The sequence below is a fragment of the Silene latifolia genome, chromosome 1 (assembly GCF_048544455.1).
Source record: "Silene latifolia isolate original U9 population chromosome 1, ASM4854445v1, whole genome shotgun sequence".
Classification (NCBI taxonomy): domain Eukaryota; kingdom Viridiplantae; phylum Streptophyta; class Magnoliopsida; order Caryophyllales; family Caryophyllaceae; genus Silene; species Silene latifolia.
This window is the reverse complement of record NC_133526.1, coordinates 159,092,547-159,105,757: the sequence shown is the minus strand read 5'-3', so window position 1 is coordinate 159,105,757 and position 13,211 is coordinate 159,092,547. Positions and strand designations below refer to the sequence as shown.

Here is a 13,211-nt window from a genome sequence, read left to right as displayed (position 1 = left end):
TTAAGGAGCCAAACAAGAGGAGAACCCTGTGCCACAATCCGAGCGGCTTGAGCTCAGGACGAGCGTCCTGAGGTAAGATCCGAGCTTCTCCTAGACAATCCGAGCAGATCTTCTTACAGGACCAGCCGTGCTTCAGGAGAGGACGAGTGGATCCTGGTGGGAGTTGCAGCACGATCCGCGCATGTCCCTCGGGATTAGATAGATTGTTATGTTTTTCTTCGGGTCTTAATAGTCATTTAAGCCCTTAGTAACCCTAATCCTTGTACTTAATTTTAGTATAAATACCCTATTGTGCTACCTATATTATCATGTCATCTTAATCATATCATAATCAATTCCTTAATTTAGTCTTAATCAAAGTTGTAATACATATTTCAATATTAATCACATCTTAATCTTTCCTTAAATCTCTCAATTGTTCTTAGTTGGGTAATTAGAAGATTATTGGGGTTTATTGGAGGATTGACAACCTACCATCAATCATCAAGATTACTTCTATTATTCTTTGCTTTATTAATTGGATCATCTCAAGTAGGTATAATCCCTTTTACCCTTGTTTAATTATTGTTAATCACATCATTTATTCATAATGTTTTGTTTTGTTAGTATGATTGACAACCTTATTAGCATGTTAAACTTGATCATGAGTGAGTAGTCCTTTAGCTAGGGTTAATGGGGAATTAGGGGAAACAAACATAGGGATTGATCTATGCTTAATCTAATATGTTATTATAATTAAATTGCTTGCTTGTTGTGATTTGAAGATATGCACATGTTATGTTTGATGAAATGTGAGCCTATGAATCCTTGCATTTTTTACCCATCTCTTATCTTTTCAATGAGGCTTGTAAGACATAAACTAACTCGAGCCTCATCAGACCATGCATAGAGTTGAATACGAAGAATTAAGTCAACTGGTAGGTGTTGTAAAGTCTTGATCGACTCAGCTCCGGGACCCAAATCTTCCTAGGGATTGTAAGATATACACTAACTCGATTCCATCACAACAATAAGTGCTTGCTTCTATTTGAGAACTGTTGGGAAATGTGTCCTCAATAAAAGTGCGATCACATGATTTAAATATCATTATTATATCTCATTTTAAAGAATACAATTGGGAAGTAATATTGTTACTGTCAACTGGTCAACATATATCGGTAATGATTGGCTGACTAGAGTTTGACATTACTGTCGTGTGACGGTGGTGATCAGTTGACCCCCTAGGTCATACCTATAGGGCGATACTCTTAATTGATCATTTAATTAATCGTATAATGTTACGAGTTAATTAAATTACTTGAAAAATTGACGGACGATTTTGGAATTAAAATTTACGTATCAAATTGAAATATGATTAAATAAGATACGGTCTGAGTAATCAAATTATTACTCGGATGAAATTATTGTTTAAAGAAACAATTGGATTTGAATGAATTATTATAAATGCGATTTATAAACGGTAAAATATTTTGGTACGAGTAATTATGAATTACTAAGTCAATTTTGTATATGACGTATTTTTATTAATACGTTGATTTTTAATATGTTAAAAATACATAAACAATTTATGTTACATATGACATGTGACATATTGACATTTGACAAAAATAATATGGAATCCATATTACAATGTGGACCGAAATATTGGGAAATAATTAACATATTGTGTTAATTTAAATTAGTGGAATTGATCATCATTTCTCTAATATAGGCATGCATACCTATTACCTTTTGTGTAAGAGCACAAAGGCCATGCATAGGCCATTTTCCCTTCCCCTACCCTACCCGGTTCTCCTTGGAAAGAACAAGGGTTGTTTTTCCTTTTATTTTATCTTTCACTATATGCATAGTGTGTTAGATAATTTATTCATTCACTCAACATAATTATTTTTAGAGAGATAAAAATAATTCTCTCTTCCTCTCCTCTTCTCTCAACCGGTTTTGAGAGCTAAAATACCAAATATTTTGGTTCAATTTTTCATAAGATTAATATTATACTAGATCAAATAATATTAATTAGATTAAGAGTTAGCCTTGGGTATAAAGCTTGGGGAGAGATCTTAAACTTAGATCTTGTTCATCCATAAGGAAAGCTCAAGAACAAAAGAAAAGGAGATTTCTTTTGTGCCCTATAAAACCGAAACATCTATGTAAGGATATGATTTCTTCTCTTTTGTTATATTGTTTGCATGCATAAAATCCGTTTTGATTTTATGACAAATTAGTTTAAACATATATGAGTATGTTTAAAGTGTATATGAATCTACATTTCTTTCAATTGGTATCAGAGCCACGGTTGTTTGCATGCAAATTGGTTAAAAGTTTTTCCGAGTTATATGAATAACAAATAAAACTTGTAAAATTTGTGTTATTATGATATATCACGAAATAAATACATGCATGTTAATATTTCTGGTCCTAAAGTGTTTTAGGATATTTTGGTTAATTTTTCGGATTTTTATTGTTCATAATTTACAATAATGGCATTTAAATGTGATTTTATGAGTAAAAATGTCATTTTTGGTCTAAAAATAGCTATACTTCGAATTTTCACTTGGTTTTTGGATATGTTGTTACATATATTATTTTGAGATAACCTGTAAATTTTCATAATTTTTGGACTTGTTATGCTCGAAAAATGAATTTTTCATCATTAAATTCGGATTTAAGAGAAAAATAGGTTAATATGAGTTAAATTTCGAATCTGGTCATAGAAAATTTATATGTTGTCACATGCAATTTTACAAGGTGTGTGTAAAATAATTGGCTATAAAGAAGTCTTTTAGCATGATTTATGAATTTTTGAAGAAAAATGACATAAATAGTGACATTATTAGTGAAAATTAATAAAATATAATCTATGACTTAGGAAAAACGTCTAATGTTGCATTTTATTATATTTTTCAGATCTAAAGATGAAAAGTTAATGAAAATAATTTTTCCATGTTCTTATGATTATTTTATTAAATATCGATAAACCGCAACATTGTTTTTCCGGAAAAATTTCGAAATTTTTTTAACATAAGATTTTGAACATTATGAGTGTCATGGATTTTTCCAGAATGTTCATGAATTTTAAATTTTGAATTTTGAATTTATTTGAAATTTTTGGATTTATTTGAAGTTTAATAGCTTATTTTTGTATTTTTAGTCCTTTTATGAACAATTTTGTAAATAAAAGTTAATTATGGTCAAATTATTAGTGAAGACTATATTTTGAGTCCTAAGTGGTTAGGGTAATTAACTAGTGCATAAATATGAGTTTATGCATATTTGTGATTATAAAATGTTGAAATCACGCAAATCCGTAAAAACCGAGTAATATACGATATTGGCAATTTAAAGGCGATTTAGCATAAAAATTGAGCATGTTCATACATATTATAATGCTGCATTTTTCTTTATGATTGTCATAATTTTAATTTATGTAATTTTGAATTATGTATTTTTACTTAGTATGGCCTTAGATTTTAATTGGTATTTCCCGAAATGTATGGGAATATCGATTCGGTTGTATTTTTATTGTGATCTCGTATCACCGTTTTGTAATTTAATAGATTTATTTTATTTTAGTTACAAATGTATAATAGGAATTATGTATTTTATTATGTAATTTTATTCATTCCGGAGTTCCCAAAGACGGATTTCTTCAAGAATGACGATAATAAAGACGGTGTTACCTCGAGATGCGTGCCACAACCGAAGTTCAAGGGACCAATGGAGTTGGTTTCCGAATATGTAATAGTTAAATAGTTTTCTATTTTAGGAAGGCCATACTAGGATTTATTTATCTTTATGCTTGCATTTAATTTTATGTCACATGCATCGCTAAATCGCCATAACTAAACATGCATTGTCATTTTATCGAGTTTATCGACCGTGTCAATTAGAATTATCGTAGTTCACCGCTTTAGTTCACTTAAAACGTGATAGATAATAAATTGACATGACCTCTCGCTAAAACAATCAATTGAGACTTAGCCTTACCAAATAGTAGAAACCATGAAAACCTATTTCGTGAGGGAGTGCACTCGGCCACACCGGGTACAAACCTTGTTACGTAGGGGAAGTGGGTGATAAATGTTAATCCACCGAATTCATGTTGATGAGGGTTTCATCGGCCACACCGTGCCCAAGTTAATGTGGGTTTGGATCATGGACACATTTATTCGAAATTTGGATTGAACTCAACAAAAGTTTTTCGATAAGGGTTTCATCGGCCACACCGTCCCCTTGTTGAATGTGTTTTGGGCTAAAGATATATGTTAATGTAATATTATCGACCAAGAGTTCTAAAAGTAGAATCGATTAAAGCGTTAATCCACCGAGTTATATTGATAAGGGTTTCATCGGCCACACCGTGCCCAAGTTAATATGAATTTGGATCTTGGAATCATTTATCATAGTTGGGTAGAGGTCACTATGTAAATGCTTTACTTGTTATATACAAGTATTATTAAAACGATAAATGTTAAGTTTTCCACTATTCCGTTTTTTATATTGTTCTATTTCTTTACCACAATTCATATACGATATCATTTCGATTTTGATACAAATCTCCATTAAAACATCGTAACTAAAGACAAAATTTGAATTTTCTTCTAAAACCTCAAATGAACCATTGTTAAGGATCTCTTGTAAAGAGTATAGATTAAAAGTTGTTCATTATCAAACAGGTTTTTGATACTTGACTAACACATCTACTTACAATGGATTATTATTCATATACTTAATTGAATTAAGTACCTTGAAGCGATTTGGTAATTAGTTTTGTCAAGAATTCATAATTGACCAACATAAACGCAACCACCTCAATGAAAGTGTTATGACTAAAACGAACAAATGAAGAGTGATCTTCGTGAATTCATTTTTGCTTCTCAAAGCAAAAACTCATTGAATTAAGTGGGAGCGTTCTCTTAAACTGTTAAGATGAGGAAGAGGTTCAAGAAGTAAATGGAATTGATACAAGGTAATGTTAAAAGTAAAGTCATTGAGGAATGACGATACTAAACCTATCAATCCCGACCGATAAAGTTTCCATTGTCTTAAATGTTGGACACGAGAATGGAAACTACCCCAAATTTGTGAAGAATTATCCGATTAGTTGTGGGACATCTAATGGGACCTTCTTCTTTAAATTGTTTATTTGATTAAACATAAAATTTTGCTAGTACTACTTCGTCAATATTAGAAACCAAGGGAGGTTTTCATCATTGTACTTGATACATAGGATGATTAGAATATGACGACTAGCAACAATAATATCGAGAGATAGAGTAATTGTGTACTCAATCTAGTTTTTGGATTTAAAGTTGTACTTAATTATGACTATTAAGTGCATAAACTCTAAATAAGAATATAAACTTGTTAAGATACAAAAGAGGTTTTCACCTTTGTAACCCTTTACACCATGATTTGATGTATGGCTAGCCCATCATCAAGGTGATTATATTCTAAACCAAACTAGAATGATATGTCATGAAGATGATGTAAGACTCAAATTGATAACCCAAGATTAAACCTTAAATTTTGGAATGATGAACGCAAAGAGTTATCGAGTACTCTTGAAACCATTAGATTGTTAATGGTATATGCGTATCTTGTATTCAAAGCAAGATGTCTCGTGCCTTTTGGTTAAAAAGGAGATCGAGGTTGTAAATCATCGATCCAAAATAGGTTGATCATTTTCTTTTACCAACGATTTAAGTTGACGCTAATATGTTCACTTAATAAGGTAAATAGAGAAATCTTTGAAGAATTTCAAAGAGTTCAAGGAATCACGATTTAAGTCGTGATGGGATTACCAAAGTGAAGACTTTGATATAAGCCAAAGGACATGTGATATAGTATCACAAGTTAATCTCTCTTAGCATGCATTATGGAATAATGTGTGATTAGATAAGAAATCAAACGCTATTCGATATGGTTTGGATTTCAATCAAGTTACTTTGAGTTACTTGATCCTTTTGGGGATTTTGTCATTTTTGTCTAAATTATTTTTCCACTAAATCGAATCATATGAGATATGAAATGGTAAGGGTACCATGGTTGTAAGTTTTCACAAGAAACAAATGCTCATTTTTCCCTTTCAATTTTCACGAGTACGACGGGTTTGCGGCTCATGAAGTTGTCTTTCTAAAATACAAGTTTATTTTTAAAAGACAGAGTGGGAGAAATTATTCATACAAGAGCCACAAAGAATGTTATGTCGCAAGAAACTGGTCTTTGTTGGCTACATGAGACGTTTTGTGTAAGACGTTGTTTCTTTAAAACGTTTTGTGTAAGACGTTGTTTCTTTAAAACCTAGGAGGTTAAATTTGTCACTTGTTAAAGATGATGAATTCATGCTACTTTTAAGAAAGTAAAGAGCTTATAACTTACAAAAGAAATTGTTTGATTCAAGTTGATTACTTCTAGAAAGTAATCAACAAATGACTTACATAAGAGTGTTCAAGTCACAACTCAAAACAAGGCTTAGAGCCATGAGAATCCGAATTAAAAGACTTGATTAGTGACAAAGGTTTTGCACTAATAAAGAGAGATTTCAAAGCTTGGTTGGTGGCAAAGTGTTTTGCGCTAATTGAAATGCTTAAGTCTATATGGATCTTCTTAGGGATTGTGTTTCATTATGAGATTATGAAATACATAGCGAGTGAATCTAAAACCCACTTCTTCAATAGAAAGAATGTATTCAATACATGTCATGAGTTTTATAAGATTCTTGCAATCCTAAGATAATGTGAAACTTAAGAGAGGATCTTAAGTAAGACATCAATGAGTTGGAATCAATGTTTTGATCATGTTATAAAACTTTTCTCGATAAGTCGAGAAGTTGTGTTTATACATGAAGTTTAGTGGGAGTTACGGAAATTTTAATTAGTCCGATATGTGGATAACATATTGATCATTGAGAATGATTTAAGACTTTTGGAGTATTATAATACATCTTGAATATCCGGATTTATGAAAATAAATCCACATGATATCGTCGAAGAAGTCTTATGTTGATAAGATTCATGACTAGTTCAATTAAATTGAACATATTTGATTGATTCCATTTGCTTCTTCTGCGGATCAATTAAATGAATAATGATGTGTAACACTTCATATACTTTGAGTATGATGAATTGTTTTCAAAATCGAATTTAAGTAATCTTTGCCAAGTACGCCATAAAGATTGTCCTTAAGTGCTTGCAGAAGCATTAAGGCTATAATGCAAAGTGTTTATGATGCAATTTTGTGTAAGGGTGTTACACAAGTGACAATTGACAATTGAGGTTGCGCATGGTTTCCGACAAAACCATAATCAAAACACATTAGGATGGTTAAGATACCATTGTGGTTATGATGGTTAAGATACCATTGTGGTTATGATAATTAAGAAGTAGATTTTCTAGAATCGTTCTAGGCAATAAAGAACAATGAGAGATATTTATAACGGAAATTGAGTACACTTGCAATCATGGGATGTGCAAGAAGGAAGAGTCCCGCATTAATCGTGAAAACAAGTGGGAGCTATTCTTAGGCTAAGAGGGCCTATGTCTTGATTGGATCTCGACACGTACTCAGAAAGTTTTGTGATGCAAATGTATACATTACAAAGGAAAACGAGTATGTAGTAAGGTTGAGTAAGGTACAAGAAATTGATAAAACTTACTAACCAAAGCCTTCTCAAAGGCTAAACATGATGAGTCATGTCATTTCAATTGAATTGAAATGAACAACTACGTACAAGATCAAATTAGATTATAGAACATGAAATAGTAATCAGGCATTGACTATTCATGTGTGATAATCGCATTTGTCGTTCGAGTTTTATTTTAAAACTATTTTATTATACTTTGTTACATCCAAACGGGTTGTAGAGACAACGTTGAACCCCGTTAAAGTGAACACGGATTAGCATTGTATTCGCCCATAGTCACTTGTATGAGGTGACGTCTCGAAGTGACTAGAGTGTGATGCGATTGATGGCAAGTTCAAGTGCCATACGGTCATGTGAGATGACTAGTCGATCACATAGGCAGATGTTAGGAACACCTTGTCGGGCCTTATGACCGCTTATAGAGTTCTGCAAATTTATATAGCCTGGTCGTGGCGAGAGCTGCTATAGTATTCTAATGAGTCGATTCTTTTGACTAAAGACTATTCACCTAAGATGGCACAGATTTTGATTAACTTTGATTTGTGTTACTACGACCTTCGTAAATGGGGTCAAATGGGCATATTTTGGGTTATGATGGTGTGGCTAGTCGAAGGGAATGAGTGCGATAGGAATTGTCCATCCCCTTGTCAGGTTATAACAATATCTCAGGGCCACTCGAGGAGTAATGAATTGTAAATGCGTGGCCACGCTCGGAAGGTATCCAGAGTGGATAAATCCGGTCAATCGGTTATTCTCCAGATCGAGGAAACCACTCTCGATATGATCACTTGCAAGTACGACCGAAAGACACCTTGCATTGAGTGGGAGATAGTAATAGGACAAGAGAATTGGTGACGCACACTTGTCGAGGACAAGTGGGAGATTGTTGGGAAATGTGTCCTCAACAATAGTGCGATCACATGATTTAAATATCATTATTAAATCTCATTTTAAAGAATACAATTGGGAAGTAATATTGTTACTTGTCAACCTGGTCAACATATATCGGTAATGATTGGTGACTAGAGTTTGACATTACTGTCGTGTGACGGTGGTGATCAGTTGACCCCTAGGTCATACCTATAGGGCGATACTCTTAATTGATCATTTAATTAATCGTATAATGTTACGAGTTAATTAAATTACTTGAAAAATTGACGGACGATTTTGGAAGTAAAATTTACGTATCAAATTGAAATATGATTAAATAAGATACTGATCCGAGTAATCAAATTATTACTCGGATGAAATTATTGTTTAAAGAAACAATTGGATTTGAATGAATTATTATAAATGCGATTTATAAACGGTAAAATATTTTGGTACGAGTAATTATGAATTACTAAGTCAATTTTGTATATGACGTATTTTTATTAATACGTTGATTTTTAATATGTTAAAAATACATAAACAATTTATGTTATATATGACATGTGACATATTGACATTTGACAAAAATAATATGGAATCCATATTACAATGTGGACCGAAATATTGGGAAATAATTAACATATTGTGTTAATTTAAATTAGTGGAATTGATCATCATTTCTCTAATATAGGCATGCATACCTATTACCTTTTGTGTAAGAGCACAAAGGCCATGCATAGGCCATTTTCCCTTCCCCTACCCGGTTCTCCCTTGGAAAGAACAAGGGTTGTTTTTCCTTTTTATTTTATCTTTCACTATATGCATAGTGTGTTAGATAATTTATTCATTCACTCAACATAATTATTTTTAGAGAGATAAAAATAATTCTCTCTTCCTCTCCTCTTCTCTCAACCGGTTTTGAGAGCTAAAATACCAAATATTTTGGTTCAATTTTTCATAAGATTAATATTATACTAGATCAAATAATATTAATTAGATTAAGAGTTAGCCTTGGGTATAAAGCTTGGGGAGAGATCTTAAACTTAGATCTTGTTCATCCATAAGGAAAGCTCAAGAACAAAAGAAAAGGAGATTTCTTTTGTGCCCTATAAAACCGAAACATCTATGTAAGGATATGATTTCTTCTCTTTTGTTATATTGTTTGCATGCATAAAATCCGTTTTAATTTTATGACAAATTAGTTTAGACATATATGAGTATGTTTAAAGTGTATATGAATCTACATTTCTTTCAAGAACATGTTTGTATGATCTATTTCCATGATTCCCCTATGAAACCATGACACCCTAGTACCTTTAATCAATTGTTTACAAACCCCTTTAAATTACTTTACTTTGCTTTCATTAATTTACATTCATCTTGTTGATTAGCTTAGATTATATCTCACCTCAACCAAATTTGTGACAACCTAAGACATGGCTACTTGTAATTGAAATCTTTAATCGATACCCGTCCCTTGGGATCCGATCTTTACTTACCTCTTTACTAAGAGTAGTTTGTGAAGTTATAAATATTGTTTTGGTTGGTAGCTTTGACGACGAGTTTTAAAAACCCGTACCAAAAATGGCGCCGTTGTCGGGGACAGTGTTCAATTGATTTGATTTTTGTTAATTGTTTTTAGTTGTGTCTTTCTTTACCTTGGGGAAGTCAATCTCCTCAAGGTTGTTCTAATTCTTTTCTAGTTGTTTGATATTTTGCATGACTAGGAGATCACAAGGTAATTTATTACCTATTGATTTCGAGATTGAAAGGGCCTTAACAAACAATAGAAGAGTTGCTAGAGGTACTTTAAGAGTTGTAGGTATTGGTGAGATTGTGGACATTCAACCAAATAACATTGAGTTTTTTAATCCTTTTGCAAGAGAAGGAGAGGATAACCCAATTCCAAACCCACCCAAAATCAACCTACAATGCCTAAATTTTCATCACATTCCGTACCAACCGAGTAGAACCTCCCAAACGGTACTCCCACACCACCACACTTAACCGGTAATTTCATTGCCAAATCCGCATTCATACACTTAGTTGAGAGAAGTCAATTTGGAGGGATGCCTAGTGAAGATCCTCACTTACATATGGATACTTTTTGTGATGATTGTGATGCAATTTCTCAAACCGGAGTTACTCAAGACCAAATCCGATGGGTATTGTTTCCTTTTTCTTTGATCGGTACCGCAAAGCAATGGTTGAAGAGCCTAGACAATGCTACCCTTGGTATTTATTCATAGAAGAAGCTAGCACTTGCCTTCTACAAGAAATTCTATCCTCCGGAGAAGACTAATATGTTGAGAGCCCAAATCACCGGGTTCAAGTAAAGGGATGAGGAATCATTATATGAAGCATGGGAGAGATTTAAGGACACTTGTCGTTCTTGTCCACACCATCGGCTTAGTGAGTGGTTCCTTGTGCAACAATTTTGGAACGGCTTATATGATGACTCACGCAATGTTCTTAATATGGGAGCCAATGGGAGGTTTACCGAATTGATGACAATCAAACATGGGCCAAAATTGAAGAAATGGCGGTTCATAATTTCCAATATAGTAGGCCTCGAAAGGCCACAAGAGGAGGAAAGCATGAGGTAGATTTCATCACTCAATTGGGTGCTCAACTAGGTGTTCATATCGACACCATCAATTTGAAGTTCAAGAAGGCCATGGCTAAGCTTGATGAAGCTTCCAAATCACCCAAACAACATGTTAATGCTATGGTGGCATCATCCTCAATTCCAAATGGAGTATGTGAAAGTTGTGGAACCTTGGGACATGATCAAAACGAATTTAGGGTAACAAATGAACAAGTAAATGCTTTCCAAGTATACAAGAGTGGTACCCCTTATTCCAACTACTATAATGAGAACACCAAATTACATCCAAATCTTTCATATAAGAGCCAAAATGTTCAAAACCCTCAACCCACATATACTCCACCTCCAATGAGAAACCAAGCTCAAAGACCCTTTTTCAACCAAAGCCAAGGTTATCAAAATCAACCTTCCTACAACCAATCAAATGACCAAAGCTTTGATGTACAAAAAGCGGTCCTCTAAATGCAAAAGAACCAACAAGAATTCTTCACCCAAATGCATAAAGATAGCCAAGCTAAGGAAATCACCATCAACAACATTCTTACCCACACCAAAATGTTAGAGACTCAAATGACCCAATTAGCATCTTCTAGCTCCCAAAGTCAAAAGGGGCAATTATCTCCTCAAGGTAACCCGGCCACAAGACTTGAGATGGTTAGTGTTATCCATTTGAGGAGCGGTACAAGATATGAGGGGCCGAAGATGCCAATTGATAAAGATATTGTGCATACTAGTGGCAAGGAAGGAGTTATGGAGAACTCTACGGAAGAAGAACCCACTACCAACGAATTTTCAAAGAAAAAGAATGAAGAGAAGGTTAAGAAGCCTATTGTGATTAGACTTCCATTTCCAAGTCGCCAAGCTAATCCTAAGCTTGATGAGCAACTTGGAAAGTTCATGGAAATTGTGAAGAACTTAGAAGTCTCAATCCCATTCACGGAATTGATCAATCATGTTCGAGCTTATGCAAAGTACATAAAAGATATTCTTACCAAGAAGAAATCCATCCGAAAGTTGGTGACTATTGCCTTTACCAAATTGAGTAGTGCTATTCTTCAAGGAAGTTCCCCTCTAAAGCTCAAAGATCCGGGAAGTTTTTTTATCCCATGTACCATTGGCGACACTACAATCAACAAAGCATTATGTGATCTTGGAGCAAGTGTAAGTGTCATGCCATACTCAGTATGTAAGAGGCTAGGAATAGGAGATCTCAAATGCACCAACATCACTCTTCAAATGGCGGATCGATCAACAAAGATACCTTTAGGGGTATAGGAGGATGTGCCCGTGAGAATTGGTAAATTCTTCATCCCGATAGACTTTGTCATTGTCGACATGGAAGAGGATTCCAACATTCCAATCATCTTAGGAAGACCTTTCTTATATACCACCGGAGCGGTAATTGATGTGAAACATGGAGAGCTCACACTTGAAGTAGGGGATGAGACAATTACTTTCAATCTTGACAAAATAATGAGAGCTCCCCGATTTCATGAGCCATGCTTCATGATCAATCACTATAGCCGAGAAAGTTATAGGAATAAGTTAGAATCTCTATGCAAAGATCAAGCCATAGGTAAAGAAACATCACCCATATGGAAAGAGAAAGTGGATGACCGTCAAGTTGCTCTATTCGGAGAGCATGGAATTTTCAACAACAATGAGAGCTTGAATAGCTCACCCATCATGACAAGTAATGAAGAAGGCCTCATTGGCCAAGATAACAAGAAAGGAGAGTTGCTCTTGTCAACTCATGACATCATTAAGGAACAAGCTAGTGAAGTTTGCGGTCTATGGGACGATGAATTTGAAAGATTGGCCAATCCTTATATTAGAAATGGTATGACCTTAGACCAAAGCTTTGTTGATTCTTGTCATCACTTTGACTTGGAATACAACAATGAAGAAAACAATGCACAAAGATCTATGCAAGATCTTTATCACGAAAATGAGCAAGCGTTTGACTACTCCTACAAGGTGTTGAACAACATCAACAACACCTTGGCTTTGCCCCCTTGACATCTCATCCAAGAATGAGAGTTTGGTGGAGTCCTCCCTAAACCACCATTTGTAAATATTCTAACCCCT

The 13,211-nt window shown here is 33.9% G+C and overlaps 1 non-coding gene across 1 annotated transcript; it reads right to left on the bottom strand.

Moving 5' to 3' along the window:
• Positions 1–10,818: 10,818 nt before the first annotated feature.
• Positions 10,819–10,925, bottom strand: LOC141620567 (small nucleolar RNA R71). The gene has a single exon (XR_012531993.1). It is a non-coding gene; the product is annotated as a small nucleolar RNA R71 (small nucleolar RNA).
• Between the last annotated feature and the right edge of the window lie 2,286 nt (positions 10,926–13,211).